Source organism: Narcine bancroftii, chromosome 3 (genome assembly GCF_036971445.1).
Source record: "Narcine bancroftii isolate sNarBan1 chromosome 3, sNarBan1.hap1, whole genome shotgun sequence".
Taxonomy (NCBI): domain Eukaryota; kingdom Metazoa; phylum Chordata; class Chondrichthyes; order Torpediniformes; family Narcinidae; genus Narcine; species Narcine bancroftii.
The window spans coordinates 212,323,733-212,341,716 of record NC_091471.1 but is presented as its reverse complement, the minus strand read 5'-3'; the positions used below and the strand labels follow the sequence as shown (position 1 = coordinate 212,341,716).

The 17,984-nt window shown below is 42.8% G+C and overlaps 1 protein-coding gene across 1 annotated transcript in view; it reads right to left on the bottom strand.

Moving 5' to 3' along the window:
• Positions 1-15,495, bottom strand: part of ptpn13 (protein tyrosine phosphatase non-receptor type 13) — a 384,832-nt gene extending 369,337 nt beyond the window's left edge. The window contains exon 1 of the mRNA XM_069926529.1: positions 15,295-15,495. The gene's annotated coding sequence lies outside the window, so the exon portion shown is untranslated. The remainder of the gene's footprint in view (positions 1-15,294) is intronic.
• Positions 15,496-17,984: the final 2,489 nt, after the last annotated feature.

Here is a 17,984-nt window from a genome sequence, read left to right as displayed (position 1 = left end):
ACAGAGTCTCTGGGATTAGAAATAATGTATTAAAGTCAATAATAGTAAATAATGCAAAGATATAAACATCAGACATTCATTACGTTTTTACCTATGGAAGCAGCTACTGACTTTTCATTATTTAGCAAAATCTAAAGGCAATGCTGCCATAAGCTTCAATATTTAAAATTTCAGGTCGGGGACTAAAATCTCTGGTACCAAGTTACATATGGTTAAGGTAAGCCATGTTTCACATGAACAAATTCAGAAATAATTTGGATTGGCATACTAACCCTTTTTAACCATTGATGAACAAGAATGCAAAAACTAGTCAAAAGAAAATTTAACTGACCACACCCCAGGTAGGGGGTGTTCACTGCCCAATCGTAATCGTCCATGAGACATAGCAGCAGAAATAGGCTATTCACACAGGTGCACCCCAAGAACGCATGCTTAGCCCACTGCTCTACTCATTATACACCCATGACTGTGTCACCAGGCATATTTCCAATGCCATCTAAAAGTTCATCAACGACACCACAGTTGTCGGCAGAATCAAAAACAGCAATGAAGAAGTGTACAGGAGGGAGACAGATCAGCTCACTGAATGGTGTAATGACAACAACCTTGTACTTAATGTTAGCAAAACCAAGGAGATGATTGTGGACTTCAGGAGGAAGTCAGGGGAACACAACCTAGTCCTCATTGAGGGCTTAGTGGTAGAGAAGGTCAAGATCTTCAAATTCCTGAGGGTCAACATCTCTGAGGATCTCTCCTGGGGCCTCCACGTTGATGCAATCACGAAGAAGGCTCATCAGCAGCACTCCCCTAAACTTCTACAGGTGGACCATGGAGAGCATTCTGGCCGGTTGCATCACTGCCTGGTATGGAGACACCAACTCTCAGGACAAGGCTAAACTCCAGAGGATTGTCAACTCAGCCTGCGACATCACAGGCACCAGACCTCACTCCGTTGATGACGTGAGGCGGTGTCTTCAAAAAGCAGCCTCTATCCTCAAAGACCCCCACCACCCAGGCCACACCCTCTTTATTCTGCTACCATTGGGGGAAAGGTACAGGAGCCTAAAGACGAGCACTCAGCGGCACAAGGACAGCTTCTTCCCCACTGCCATCAGATTCCTGATGGATCAATGAACCAAAGACACATTTTGTGTATTATTATTTTTATTTTTTATATAATTGTTGTAAAATGATTATATAAATGTTTGCTTTATGATACTGCTGCAAAAACACCAAATTTCAAGACAATAAATTCTGACTCCATTCAGCCCATCGAGCCTGCTGCACCATTTAATCGTGAGCGATCCATATTCCCTACTCAGCCCCACTGCCTGACCTTCTCCCCATAACCTATGATGCCTTGGCTAATCAAGAACTGATCAATCTCTTAAAAACACCAATGACTTGGCCTCCACATCCACCTGTGACAACAAATTGCAGATTGATCAACCTCTAGCTAAAAAATTCTTACACATTTCTGTTCCAAGCAGATGCCCTTCATTCCTGTAGTTGAGCCCTCTTGTCCTAGATCTCCCATCATAGGAAACAACCATTCCACATAAACTTTAAACAGTCCATAACTTTCAACATTCAAAATGCTTCAATGAGATGTCCTGTTATATTCTCCTAAGTTCCAACGAGTACAGGCCAAGAGCCGTCAAACACTTCTCGTCTGATAGCCCTTTCAGTGCCAGAATTATCTTTGTGAACCCTCTCTGAACTCTTTCCAACGTCACTACATCTTTGAGGGGAATTTGAGTGTCAGTTCAGAGAGCAGAGAAAGACAGTCTTGGTAGAGAAAGTTTGGACGCCCACGCACTGGGTTGAAGCTTTCCTCTGAAAAATATTAGCCATCCTAACTGGTGCTTTAGAATCAGAGCTGCTTTTTAATCAGTCTGGCATCATCCTGGTCACATGATGGTGGCACATTTTTGGATAATTAAACTGAACCTTAACAATTATGAGAGGCATAGAAAGGCAGTCAGACTCTGTTTCTCATACACTGGAGGACATGTGTTTGAAGAGTAGAGGGATGGAATTTTTAAGGAGATGTGCAAGGCAATGTTTTTGAGTGAAACACAAAAGTCTGCAATATTGTGAGAGTAGTTAAAACACAGAAATGCTGGAGCTCAGCATGTCTCGCAGCGTCCATAGGAGGTCAAGATAATGCAACCGATGTTTCGAGCCTTTAGTTAAAAACACAGGTATGCTGGAGGAGCTCAGCAGGTCTCAAAGGTCCATCGTCGGTCATTATACACAACTGACATTTCTGGCCTGAGGTAAAAACTCAGAAATCTGGAGGAACTCAACAGGTGTCACAGCATCCCTGCCTGCCTGCATCTTACTCAAAGGTTTAAGAAAGGTTCAGGCCCAAAATATCAGTAATGCATCTTTACCTCTTGTGGACGCTGCGAGACCTGCCAGGATGCTCCAGCACTTTTGTGTTTTTAAGGCAGAAAATACTAGGTGCCTGCATTGGGCTGTCAGGGTAATGGCTGAAACATATAATAGTCATGTTTTAGTGGCTTCTAGATAAACACACAAAATGGAGAAAGGAAGGGCTCAGGCCAGAAAAATCAGTAATATCATTTTACCTCCTATGAACGCTGCAAGACTGGCTGAGATCCTCCAGCATCTCTGTGTTTTTACAGTCACAGCATCTGCAAACTTTTGTGTTTCACTACATAAATCTGCAGGGAGAGATGTGGATTATGTGGAGGCAGCAGAAATTTTGTTTAATTTGGGCAGCCTGTTTGATGCAGACATTGAAAGCCAAAGGGCCTGTTCCTTTTCTGTATTGTATGTAAATATCAATAAAGTCCATGAGACAAATTAATATACAAACTGTTGTTTTTCAAACAAGCTAAAAGTTATAATTTTCATATTGTGATCTTGATTAACCATGATGTAAATTGTAAATGATGAGTACCTATGGTACTGATAAAAGTTAGTTCCGACTGAAATTGTTCTTCAACATTCCAGCATCTAATTAATAACAGAGTTAATTTAATGGGAACATGAAGGCAACCTGCAGTGTTGATAAGCAATTCTGGAATCAAAAGTAGAGTTACTGGCTGTGGAATTAATTTATGTTGAAGCCGAGATTGGATTCACAGAGTACTGGATTTTTTTCCTGCCTTTGTAGATATTCCGCAGGATATTGGACAAGGAGATTTTAAGAGTACTGGATTTTTTTCCTGCCTTTGTAGATATTCCGCAGGATATTGGACAAGGAGATTTTCCAAAGTTTTGATAAGGCACCACAGGTGCCTTTCCAAAATTCTTTAGCAACATCCTGGGAACATACATTAATAGTCTGACGATGTTAAAATCTGAGAAATGGATCATTAAGAGCATCATCAGATGACTGGTTATGGAGTTTGATACATATAAATTATTACCAATTTCTTTCATAGTAAATATACTTTCAACCTACCTCAGTTTATCAGCACTTAGAATGTTTCAAGCTCATCATATATACTGTACATATCAAAGACTTCCTTTCTTCCAATCCAGAGTATTTAACTGTCATTAAGTCTTTCCCCAATAATTTGTGCTACATCAGACCCTTCATGAAAGTTCAAGTTAATTATTATCGTAAAATTGTAAAATACAACTTGATGAAACGATGTTCTTTGGTCCTCTGTGTAAAACCATGCAAACACAAATGTAGACATAGCACACATATTTACAAACGATTCATATGCAGCAATATATAAAAATAAATAAATACAGTAAAATACCCATCATCCTGAATTTGATCAACCAGAAATTGAAACAAGTGAGGAAAAAAAAAACAAAATTTAAATTTCAAATAAGTAAGACTGGGCTGATGGACCCAGAGAGGGAGCACTGAGACTTCACTGGACACACGCAGGTTTGCCCCGCTGAATGGGCAATGCCCCTCCATACGTGCATATTCTTTTCGTTGCTGCCACTTGTGTGGATGTGAGTTGGATTGTCAGCGTTGGGAAGGTGTGCCAAGGGCATGACCGGGTCACTTGTGTGGAGGCGAGTCAAGTCGTCAGTGTGAGGAAGATGCGCCGAGGGCCTGACAGGGACACGAGTGTGGAGGCAAGTCGGGATACGCTGAAGGCCTGACCAGGACACTGGCATGGGGGTGAGTTGGATTGTGCCAAGGGCTAAGTTTGTTCAGTGTTTTGAATTAAAATGTAAATTTTGTAAAGTTACAGGAATTAGCTGATCAAAGTGAAAATATTTAAATTTTAAAAATTTTCAATGAAAGTTTAAAATTGTAAAAGGAAATGTTCTCTGAAGCAATACACAACCACTTGGGAGCAAAGATTCAGCTAGCGGACCGCCCCGGTCATTCCCTGCTCACACAAAGTTACAATAAAGTTGAGTTTGAATAAAATGTCGGTACTCAGGGTGAAGAACCAGCTGATGCCACGCACCACTGGGCTGACTCTCCCAAAATGTCTCCCTATCGCTGCGCAATAAGAGTCTATATCTTTATTAATATTAGTAAGGCTTTATCTGTAAACTTGGGGGTGGGGATTAATTAGCACAGCAGCACGGTTAGCACCCGCGACTGGGGTTCAAATTTCAATTTAAATTTTGTAAGTTATGTGAACTATCAAAATTAAAGACTACAAAACTGATTTTTTTTTCAAATTAATTTAGATTTTGTACTGTCTTTTCTCTTTTAAACTGCTTATTCTTAGTGTAGGTGTATTAGTTAGGCATTGTAAGAGTGTGCCTCAGACAATTGGAAAATTTGCATATCCGACATCTTTGATCCCTGTAGGTGCTGCATAATGGGGATTTACTGTACATTTTGTTAAAGAATAGTAGATTCTTGGAGGGATTGTATGAGCAGTACATCAGTAATTTCAATGCCTGTAGAAAGAAGCTATTCCTCAGCCTGGTAGTGATAGACAATAGCAATAGGAGCTGGAGTAGGCCCTTCGGCCTGTCGAGCCAGCACCGCCATTTTACAGATCATGGCTGATCACTACCATCAGTACCCCTTTCCAGCCTTATCCCCATAACCCTTAACTCCTTTGCCCACTAGAGTCTTATCTAACTCTCTTTTGAACATAATCAGCAAATCTGCCTCTACCACCCTCTGTGGCAGAGCATTCCACAGATTCACACTTCTCTGGGTAAAAAAATGTTTTCTCATCTCCGTCCTAAAGGGCCTCCCCTGTATTCTTAAACTATGCCCTCTAGTCCTCGTCTCCCCCATCATTGGGAACAAGTAATCCGACTTCACCCTGTCTATCCCCCTGATAATTTTGTATACCTCAATCATGTCCCCCCTCATCCTTCTAAATTCCATCGGATACAAGTCCAGTTTTTCTAGCCTTTCAGCATATGTCAACCCCGCCATCCCTGGAACTAACCTTGTAAATCTGCGCTGCACACCCTCAAGAGCTAGTATGTCCTTCCTCAAAATTGGAGACCAGAACTGGACGCAATACTCCAGGTGGGGTCTCACCAGGGCCCTGTACAACTGCAGAAGGGCGTCTCTGTTCCTATACTCCAATCTCCTCTTTATGAAAGCCAACATGCTATTAGCCTTCTTCACAGCTTTCTGAACCTGCATGCTAGTCTTCAGTGACCGGTGAACAAGTACTCCCAGATCCATTTGCTCCTCCCCACTCCTTAGCTTGTCTCCATTTAAATAATACTCAGCTTTCCTATTATTGCCCCCAAAATGGATAACCTCACATTTGCTTACATTGAACGTCATCTTCCATTCAGCAGCCCACTCTCCTAACCTGTCCAAGTCCCTCTGCATTTTCCTGACATCCTCCTCACACCCCACACCGCCACCCAGTTTCATGTCATCTGCAAATTTGCTCAAATTATTAATAATCCCCTCATCCAAATCATTCACATAAATCACAAACAACTGAGGACCCAATACCGATCCCTGCGGCACTCCACTCGTCACATCCTGCCATCCTGAAAAAGACCCGCTTACCCCAACCCTTTGTTTCCTATTTCTTAACCAATTTCCTATCCATGTCAGCACCTTACCTCCAATACCATGCTCCCTGATCTTGCCCATTAGTCTCCCGTGCAGTACCTTATCAAAGGCCTTCTGGAAGTCCAAATACACCACATCCACAGGCTCTCCCAAGTCCACCCTCTTTGTCACATCCTTGAAAAATTCCAGAAGGTTAATTAGTCAAGCATGACTTACCCTTAAGGAATCCATGCTGACTAGCCCTTATACTATTATTTCTGCCTAAGTGTTCTGCTATTACTCCTTTTATGATAGACTCCAATATCTTCCCCACTACCGACGTCAGGCTGACCGGTCTATAACTTCCCGTTTTCTCCCTCCCTTCCTTCTTAAAAATCAGCAACACCTCCAGCTCTTTTTCGATGGGAGTATCTGGAAGATGCTGTGTGCAGGGTGGTAGGGGTCCCTAATAATTTTAAGAGCTCTCTTTAGATAATGATCCCAATACATCACATCCAGTGGGGGGGGGGGGGGGGGGGGGGGGAAGGGTGGGAAACCCCAGTGATCCTGTCTGCCACTCTTATGGCCCTGTAGATTGACCTTTGATCCAATAGATAAGACCCTGACTTACGATGTTCCAACTTATGATACTTCAAAGTTATGATCAGAATCAGTTTTGAATACAAGGTAAGTCGAGGTCTACCTGTATCAACGTGGTTGCTTTTCCTTCTGATTCAATCAGCGCACACAGATTGCTTCCCACTGCCACCAATCCACCCCCCCCCCACCAAAATGTCATCATTTCAGTGCTCCTCATGTAGTCACATCAAGGAAACGTGCTTTGTCAGACCTGATGCCGTTTTTTTTAAAAAAAGGTTATTTGGAACACATGCGCAGATTGCCGTTGCTGGGGAGGGAGAGAGATTGAAGAGGGGGGAGAGAGAAAGCGCCGGCAATTTGGGCATGTGCACCAAATCACAAGGTCCATCTCAGGCTCCCAGCAGGAGCAGGGCTATGTATTGCAGAATGAAAACTTAAAGTTACAGTGTAATGCCACATCAGAAGCACATTAACTGAATACAGGAAAGAAACTTTAAAGATTATATTATTTTCAGATTATCCGGTTGTTAGCAAATTCCCACAATCAGCGATTTGATGTGTCCCAACTACTTCGCATTTCTCGCATCAAAACAGAGTATATCATGCGTTCAAAAAGCATTTCATTGGCTACAAAGTATTTAAGGATGTCTTGTGATCTTGAAGGTGATAGGTAAACCTGCATGCTTCTTCATCCCATAGCTTGTGCATTTTACTTCAACAATTAATCTAGTTCACAGCATGGTCAAAAAAAATTTAAAAATTACTTAATCTTTCTTTACAAATTTATACATGATTGTATTCTAGAGAAGCATTTTCTTGTTTATAGCCCCCCAAAAATATAATACAATGTTGAAAAAATGTTTGTAACATTTGTAAAAAGGCCTAGAAATATTAATGCCATTTTGATCAAATTAAGAATGGAATGTGAAAAATGTTTAGAATTCATTCAGTTATAATTTCATGATATCAATAATCATCTAATGAATCAACAATATTGAATGTAACAAAATTACAAGTTCCACTTGATTGGTAAACAAAACAGTAACACCATCACGAAGATACCACAACTTTAATAGCAATTGGGTTCGAATCCAGTGCTGTCTGCAAGGAGACTGGAAGTTCTCCCCATGTGTGCGTGGGAGAATCTCCAATCTCCATTTCCTCCCACCCTTCAAAACGTACGGAGCTTGTCAGTTAATTGGGGTGTTTGGGTGGCACGGGCCTGAAAGGTCTCATACAGTGCAAAATGTCTAACTTTAAATTTAAAGATTTAATGTTGCTTTTTGTTGCATTTTAAGTAAGAAAGGAACCTCAGACCAATATTTTTTTTCCAGTTGTAGATTTTCCAGGCGATTGTGATGAAAATTGGCTGGGAGAGAAAGCAGCTGCTTCACTTCAACCCTTATAGTACAGCCATGGGAAACTATAATTACTTGTCCTATTTAAAAACTGTACAAACGTAGGTCAAGAATGAAAAGATACCACCCATTTAGAATTGTACCACTTTTATGTTTTTCTCCAAGACACATTTCACCACCAAAAATTTGACCAAGCTGGAATCTTGCATACTTTAATCATGGCCTTTAACTTGATACAGGTTTTCTTGACTCCACGTGCCCTGAAAGATCACTGAAACAGCATTTCCACATTTTAAATATCCTTATTAGAAAGTAAAACAATAGATGTTTCACATGGGACACAATCAACAAAATAAACGTGAATTTAATTTAATTTTTTTAATTTAGACATACAGCACAATAACAGGCCATTTCAGCTCACGAGCCTGTGCTGTCCAATTACACCCAATTAACCTACACCCCCCAGTATGTTTTTGAAGGGTGGGAGGAAACCAGAATCCCCGGGGAAAACCCACGCAGACATGGGGAGAACATACAAACTCCTTACAGACAGCATGAGATTTGAACCCCGGTCCCAATCACTGGCACTGTAAAGGCGTTGCGCTAATCACTACACCAACCCTGCCACTCTACGCCAACTGCACCACCCTTCCCAACAACTTCAGACACTACTTTTAATACAACTTCTTTCAAGCAATCCAGTCCATCAGGTTAAAATACAGAGCTCCAAAGCAAGCAACCAGCATCTTTTGATCTGACACAACAAACTCCTCACATATATTCCACCTGTACGTATTTTATATTTTTATATCAAACCATTGACAGTCTTTAAGAAACACTTGTAATTCCAAATGAACAGATAACAAGTCACCTAACAAAAAATACTCCACACTCACCATCTCCCCTGCTAAAATCTTGGAGTCACAAAATGTGTTCAGAAGCAGTGCATTAGTTGTGCTCTATTCCTTCCACAAGTCACCTTCATTACAAATTGGTAAAGCATTGAGAAGTAGAATATACTTGGAAAATTCTGTAGATGAGGCAAATGAAACTTGTACTTCAAAAATGTACTTCAGGTAACTGGATTAAACTTTTCACAAGGGACCACAATCTGAGTCGCTATTTTCAAACTAGCATGCACCAGTTGAAAGAGTCAAAAGCAATTGGATGCAACCTTGGATAAATAATTACAATGATTTACTCAGGTCATGAGCTAAGAAGTTCAAACACCCTCATGTAAACAGATCCTTGGATCACTTCAGCATTACATTGGTTGACATACTTTGGCAATAAGTGAGATTCTTATGGCTTTTAGACTGCAATCAAGGAATTTTGCCACTACACAGGCAGTCTAAAAAGGAATGTGCCAATTCCTGCACCGAGATTTATCCTGCAGGACCCCTGCAACTTTTTGGAGGAAGCCTACGTACCGGAAAAATTCATTGACATTCATCCACTCTACAGCACATCCAACCACCGGGACTGTTGCACTCAGGTATTTGCAGTCTAAAAAGATGCCCAGAGTGAACGACCATACAGGCAGTAATTTTGTTCATTTTTTTCTGTGATTTTCCCGACATTGCTTGAAGAGCTGTGAAGTTCAACGTGATGGAATAACTTTTATGAGTTATCAAGTTGGTAGTGCTTGTTGTTATGTTCTGGCATCATTTCAAGACCTGCTGCAGAGAAATGGATAGGAGAGAGAAAATAAGTTGGTTTTAAATGGCAGAGAAAATGGAGAAGGGAAGGGTCTTGAGGTTACCACAGGAAACTGCAGATACTGAAATCTGAAGCTCAACACAACCTGATGGAGGAGCTCAGCAGGTTGGGCAGCAGAGTTGGAAAAAGAATGGTCATTGTTCAGAGCCAAAAGTTCTAAAGGATCTCAATAAAGGATCTTGGCTCAAAACATCGACTATTCTTTGCCTTCTCCTGATCCTGCTTCTCCACGGAGATCTTCCAGAATATGGTTATGGAAATAACTTGTTAATGGCATTAAGGTGTAAGAGATTCAGAAATGAGTAAAGCACAAAAGTCTGCAGACACTGAGGTTGAAGTAAAAAGACAACGCTGGAGAACCTCAGCGGGTCAAACAGTGTCCTTTATACAACAAAGATACATAACCAACATAATGCTTGAGCCTGAAACACTGGATTTATATCTTTATCTTTGCCTCAGAGAGTGCACTGTTTGACTTGCTGAGTTTCTCCAGCTTTGTTTGTGCAGAATAAGAAATAGCAGAACAGGGTATAGTAACAAAGAATGAAAAACTAAATTTCATCTATTTCCCAGTCCTTTGCTCTCCTTGCCCACTCCCCCTTCACAGCTCTCTTATCCATTCTTACCTTCCCATCTTCCTGGGATCCCAAGAGAAGCAACAGCCCCTTTCAAACTGCAGCACCTGGATAGGCCTCCTGGGGCTTGGGTGCAATTACTGGGGCAAAGGCGTTGTTAGCACCTTTCAAATCACATGGGAATCTACCTATTAAATTGCCAATCCGGACATTTAAGGTGGATTCCTGCCCCCAGAAGATGGATCACGCACGATCTGGCTGTCCAGTGATGCACACACGCAAGCGCTGACATCACTGAAAGAAACAGGTTGGCCATTTTCCTTTTAAAATTGGCCATGGACGTGAGACCTAGGTAAGTTTAACTGGGTTCCCTGACTGCCTCGGAGGTAGGTCAACAACCTGGTTGGGTTCCGACAGGGTTGAACCGGTTGGACCCTTTCAAACTGCCACATTACTGGGGTGCTAACCGTGAAAATTGCCCGGTTAACCCCATTTTACACGGCAGTTTGAAAGGGTCTCGCGACTAACATGCGCTTTCATCAGTCCGGTGTAGTACTTTCAGTGCTCACGTAGACCCCACCACACTGGAGAAACCAACTTTTTTGACTATTTGTTTATTAAGATCAAAAACAGAATAGGAAATGACAGACTTTACTTAATATTGTCATGGATATGGTTTTACTTCTGCAATATTACATTTTATGTTGAAGTGCATGGTAAATACAACCCCCCCCCCCCCCCCCCCCACAATCCCACAATGGCCTCTCCCACTTTCTGTCAATACCCTGTCATCTCTTGGGGCCTTCCCAGCTTCTTTCCCTCTTTATATATAGTATTACCCCCTTTTTTAAATACGTGAGACTAAAAATTAAGGGTTCCAAACGGAAACATTGACTATTTCTGCCCGTGGATGCTGCAGCTTCAAGACTCAGTGATTGGGCAATATATGACATGCTAAATAAATGCATTTGATATTAACTTTCCACAAAAGAAAATAACAGCTCTTCCAACAACTGAATTATTCTTGCCATGAATCTGGATCAAGATTTAATCCAGGCCTTTGGAGGAGCAATGTTAGAAGGGCAAAAATAAATACTATTACAGTACAAAATTATCATTAAGCTGGATTTGCACCATTATTTTTACAGTTATTCTTAAAGAACACCTTGGGGCTTACTTTATATATTTTAATGTTAAAATGTTAGTATATTTTAATGTTAAACTGAATCACTCTCATCAAATATAAATGTCTTTTCCCCAAACTTTAAACTGACTACACCTTCTTCCACAAATGCAAGATGGTTGCTCTCTAGTGATGGTTTAAATCAAGGCTGTGCACTTCAAATTTTTGCTGGCTCAACCTGGAAATTGTTTTTCAAAGTTATGAAAAATATCAGCAAGATTTTTTTTTTTTAATTACACCTTTCACTTTGGATGTGAAGGCACCAAAAAAAAGATTTGAGAAAGGATTACAAGAATGGTTCTTGGGATGAAGAGCTACAGTTACAAGGGAGAGAGGTTGGGGCTGTTTTGTTTAGATAAGAGAAGGCCAAGGGAATATTTGATAGAAGTAAATAAAATTGTGAAGGGTCGGTCAATGCTGGAACATGGGAGGTTGTACCTTTCAGCGGCGAAGTGATTGAGCAGAGGTCATGGGTGTAAAAGAAAGGGGAAAGGAGTAAAATTGAAACACTTAATTTTATGCAAAAAATGGTTGTAATCAGAAATGTACAGGAATGGCAAATGCTGTAGGAATTGGATAATTATTTGTAGTGTGGAAAAAAAATTCAAGGTTATAGAGATGAAAACAGGTGGCAGAAGTGTAGCCAGTCAGCTGCAGAGGAGCTGTGCAATGAGCCAGATGACACTTTGCATTGCAACAATACTAAAACTGAATTTTTCATTGCCGTGTATTCATAGATACATACTTGAGTTCATAGAACAGTACATGCCCTTCAGCCTATGATGTTGTGCCAACCTAAATGAACCTATTCCACAATAATCTAGAGTTAAACAGGTAAGTCTGCAGATGCTGAACAATCTAACCCTTCCCTCTGTCCCTCCCTCTCAGCCCATATTCTTTTAAATGTCCCCATTGTACCAGCCTCAACCACCACCTCTGTCAATGCATCCCAGGTACCCAGTACTTTCTGTGTAAAATAAAATCTATCTGACATCTTCCTGAATTTTTCCTCCACTCACCTGAAATGGATGTCCTTTAGTATTGCCTGTGGGAAAAAGGTGCTGGTTGTCTCTCAGAATTTGCTACACCTCTATTAAGGCAGTTCTTATCCTCCATCGCTCCAAAGAGAAAAGCCATAGTTCAGTCAACCATAAGATACATTCTCCAATCCAGGTACTTTCCTGGTAAATCTTGTCTAAACCCTCTCTAAAACATTCACATCGTTCCTATAAAGAGGTGACCGAACGGAATACAAATGTAGTCTAAACAGAGGTTTATAGAGCTGTAACATCGACATGCATAGCAACCTTGAGGGATCTATGGACCTCCAGGATCCCTCTGCTCACCCACATTGCTAAAAATCCTACCATTAACCGCATATTCCACCTTCAAATTCCATCTTCCAAGGTGCATTACTTAACATTTTTCCAGATTATCCACTTATCACATTTCCGCCCAACGCTGCATCCTATCAATATCCCGTTTTAACCCAAGATGACTTTCTACACTCTTCACAACATCTCCAACCTTCATGTCATCTGCAAGCGTACTGATCCACCCTTCCATTTTGTCTAATACCAGGTAGGGGAAAAAAAAATAAAACAAAAATGCAGAATCTCGTTTTGCAGAGAAAAGTGCCATGAAAGAAACAATCCAAGGACCATCATGAGGTGGGGTTAGTGAGATCCAAGAGATTATCCTTTCTATATGGGAGGTCTATTCAACAATTGCTTTTCCACCATTACCAGGCTATCTTTCGATGTGGTGGTATGCTTTCAAATTCATGCATCTTCCACCTGATGCAGTGGGGAGAAGAGAATATAACCAGAATATCACCTGAACCCTTGATTAAGATTTAATGCCTTGATGAATAGCTCAGGCCTGAAATGTTGGCTATCCATCTTTGCTTCTTGTGAACCCTGTGCATCCTGCCGAGTTTCTCCAGCACTTCTGTGCAGTAACAGACAATCACCGCCCCTGCAGACTCCTTTAATATATTGGCTGAAGCAGTGGGAAATATAGATGGAGTCAGTGGAGGGGAAAGTATGTTTGTGGAATGGCCTGAGCTGCTGTCACAACTCTTCAGTTTCCTGTGGTGTTGGACAGAGCAGTTCCCATAGCTGGTTGTGACGCACCTAGAGGATACTTCCTGTTGTGCATCTATAAAAAATGTTTGCAGATATTGAGGCCAAGCTTAGAAGGAATAAGAGGTGAAATCTGTGATTTAATTACTTGAAGTTAAAATGTCCAAGTGGAATCTAACTCATGAGCCCCTATTAACCGGCCAGGCTTCTAGATACTAGTTCAGCAATTCAATTTTTTTCATATTGCACCCACAAAACTGGAATGTCAAGAAATGCCAAATGAAACTGAAATAGATCGGTTTCTATAAGGTTTTGAGCTTCCAGCTGAAGAGATAAATGCGGACTCAATTTTAACATTGAAGAAGAATTTGGACAGGTACACGGTTGGGAGAGGTGCGGATTAGTAGATCAGTGGGACAAGGCAAAGAAAAACTAATTTCGCACAAATTAGAAGGGCCTGTGCTGTGATGTTTCATGAAAATAAATTTTTGGTCTTCTGGACCACTGGTAAGAAAAATAAACGATCAATTAAAAAATGTTAGGTGAAGCAGCCTAACATTGGAGATGAAGCCATTCCTATCACATTCTTGTAATTCCTTCAGCTGCACCGTGCAGAGCATTCGGACTGGTTCTGCTCGGTCTGGTGTGCAGGCGCCAAGGCACGGGACAGGGAAAAGCTGCAGTGAGTTATGGACTCAGCCAGCGCCATCACAGGCATCAGTCAAGATCTGCATGAGGCAGATCCTCAAGGAGCCCTATCCCCCAGGAACAAGAGCCTGAAGACCAGGGACCCAGCGGCACCTAAGTAGCTCTTCCCCACCCCACCCCCTTGGATGACTGAATGGACGATGAGCCACAGTCCTTTTTCCCCCCGCACTAATCCATTTTTTTTCCAAATGTAATTTATAGCAAGTTTTACACCTCCAAACCACGAATTTCGCGACACACGAGTTCTAAAACTCGAGCACTCATCCCAAAGTGGGACGAAGTATTGCGGGAAAGAGCGAGCCCTCTTCAGGATCCCTGCAGGACTTGGTTTGAAACCGGGCATGCACAAAACAAGAAGCCGGACTCTGGTGTGAAGGGTCCTCATCATCAGACCTTCTATGAGGGCTGCTCCTGGTTTTGTTGCTCTGGGAGTCATCGTTCAGACGGCATGGCTGCCTTCACACTCCAATCCGCTTGTTTAGATGCACAACTCGCCCCCCCAAAACAAACTAAGTAAAGATTCATTTCTGCACCCCACCCCAGCAAATCCCTGGACGAGAGCACAAAGGAGTGGGGACAAAGTCATTCCCCACCCCCACCCGCGATGCGGTTCATGAAAACCCCGCAGGTGACTAGGAAAACCGATTGAACTGGCTTCACAAACGCCGGGCGAGAGGATGAGCAGTGGCCCCGCGTCCGATCCAGCTTCGCCACTGCTCCGCACCCCTCCTAGACGTCAAAGCCCACGGACTGCGGGAGGGCTGGTAGCGTCCACGGGAGGAAGGGAGAGACAACCCACGTTTCGGCCCCCCCCCCCCCCGTTCGCGATGTGGGCGAAAAGCCGAGGCGGGCTTAACTCAATTACTCACAGGACCCGGCTCATCAAAACTCCGGCCACCCCATTCTTAAAGGAAAATGAACCATTCACCCGTTTCGTATTTTAAAAACAAGAAATGCAATTCAGCGTGGACCCCGAGGGGGCTGAACTTGCTGCTCATCCCAGTCACTTCGCCCGCAGTGTTGGCTGTCGCCTCCCTCCACTCGTCCTTGCATTGGGTTTCTCCTCCTCCCCGCGGCATCAGTTTGAGCAAGTTGGCCAGGAAGGACTGCACTTGGAAGTCGCGCAACTTACCGGCGGGGGCAGCAAGTCGCCGTGCCGGCACTGCGGTGCTCCGAGTCGCCGCCGCCGGACACCTCACTGCACATGGGCACGCTCCGTGCCAGGAGCCTTCGTCCGCCACAGCATGGTCTCCGTCCACCTTCAGCGGAGAGTCCCTTTCCTTTCTGATTTTTGCTCTGTCGCGCCCCGACGACCTGTTGCCTGGATCCGATTGTTTGGGGCTCGACTGAAGTGGGCTGGGCCGGGCGGAGCGAGGGAGGGCAGCGCCGGACGTGTGCGCATCACCCAGCACCCACCTCCTGCACGCTGTGAGAGATTATCCACAGCACCAGAAGCTGAAACAGGGCCATTCAGCCCGGAGAGTCTGCCCAGCCGTTCAATCATGAGGTGGAGAGGGAAGTTATTGGGAGTCACCATCGAGGAGAATCTTTCCTGGATCCAACAAATGAATGGCATAGTGAAGAAAGCACATCGGCACTTGACTCAGGAGTTTGCATGACATCTGAAGCCCTGGCAAATTTCTGAAAGTGTGCTGACCACCTGCATCACAATGGTCCGATATGGGGACACCAATAACCCCAAACATAAAGTCCTGCAGAAGATCATGGACACAGTCCAGGACGTTCCAGGCAAAACCCTCCCCACCATTGAGAAAATCCACAGGGAACACTGCTGGAGAGTAGCAGCAATCATTAAGGATTCACACTGTTCTCTCTGCTACCATCAGGAGAGAGGTCTAGGTGCCACAAGATTCACACTAGCAGATTCAGGAACAGCTGCTGCCCCCGCCCCCCCCCCCCCCCCCACCATCAGACTCCTCAACGACAAACTCAATCAGAGTCTCAGCACAGTCAATTGTTGATATGTGTACATTGAGTTCAGTTTTTGTTGCACTACCACGAAGTAGAAATTCTGCCACGCCTGCAGGAAAAAAAATTCTGGATTGTATGTGATGTGATGTACGTACTCTGAAATCAGATGATCTATTTTCCCACTCAGCCGCGCTGCCTGACCTTCTACCCATAACCTTTGATGCCCTGGCTAATCAAGAATCTCTCCCTTAAATGCACCCAATGACCTGCCCTCCACAACTTTCTGTGGCAACAAATTCTGCAGATTTATAATTCTCTGGTGTCTGCACCCTAAGTGGATGCCCTTCAATCCTGAAGTTCTACTGTCTTGTCCTTTCAACATTCAAAATTTTTCAATAAGACCTCCCCTCATTCTCCCAAATTCCAATGAATACAGGCCAAAAGCTGTCAAATGATTCCCATATGATGACCCTTTCATTCCCAGAATCATCCTTATGAACCTCTTCTGAACCCTCTCCAATGTCAGCACATCCTTTCTTAAATGAGGAGCCAAAAACTGCTCACAATACTCCCAGAACTTTGCAGTGCTTCCAGCCAGTGATAGTATCTGCATGACAGCCCCCAGACCATGAAGAGTCATGTCACAGCATGCACTTGACAGTATCATGGGGAGCTGTATGCATTAGTTTTAACATTAATTGACACTGTAATGGAATAATATTTGACTATTTGCATTATTGCCAAACACACTTAGCAACTGAAAAACAAAAAGCAGAAATTCTGGAAACGTATGGCTGGTCAGAAAATATCTGTGGAGAAGAAAGCTGAATTAACTTTTCAGATCAGAACTATTGCAATTTTTTTTTAAGTATACGATTGTGTGCAAAATGTGTACAAAAGTCATAGATGAAATATTTTATTTTCATTTTGGTTAATATCTGAATTCAAGCAAATCAACATATTTGAAGGCATTACATATCACTCAAAGGAATTTTAAATTTCATTATATCTGCTATATAGCACAGGTGTGTATGTCTGTCCCGCATCGGACTTGTCAGTCACCAACGAGCCTGCAGCAGATGTGGACATACCCCTCCATAAATCTTCGTCCGCAAAGCCAAACCAAAGAAGAAAAGAAAAGTATGCCTCTTGGTGCCTGCCGCATTGACCACCGCCAGTGGGCTGATATCGCCTCCAACCGTGCATCTTGGCGCCTCACAGTTCAGCGGGCAGCAACCTCCTTTGAAGAAGACCGCAGAGCCCACCTCACTGACAAAAGACAAAGGAGGAAAAACCCAACACCCAACCCCAACCAACCAATTTTCCCTTGCAACCGCTGCAACCGTGCCTGCCTGTCCCGCATCGGACTTGTCAGTCACCAACGAGCCTGCAGCAGACGTGGACATACCCCTCCATAAATCTTCGCCCGCGAAGTCAAGCCAAAGAAAAGAAAAAGTATGCCCATACAATAAAATGAAATCTTTCAGAATTGCAATATGCATACTCAACATTTGGCATGATTTCATAAAATATATTGATATGTATTGTGCATATTCTTCAAATCTCCTTTAAATTTCTCCTCTCATCTGTAGCCTCTAGTTCTAGACTTCCCATACCCTGGGGTCAAGATTCTGATGATTAGATGATCTGAGATATCATCGCCTCTCATAGATTTGTGAATTTTTGTAAGGTCATCCCTCTGTCTCCTGTGCAACAGTTAGAACACCCATTGTAACTATATCCCTTTAACCCTTGAAAAGTTATGATGAATCTCTTCTACACTCCTTCCAAAGCAACCACATCCTTGTTGTGCTACCAACGGAAAATTATGCTATTAAGAAATGAATCAAAAGTTAAACTTCAGATTCTTTGTCAGAGTAAAAACATGAC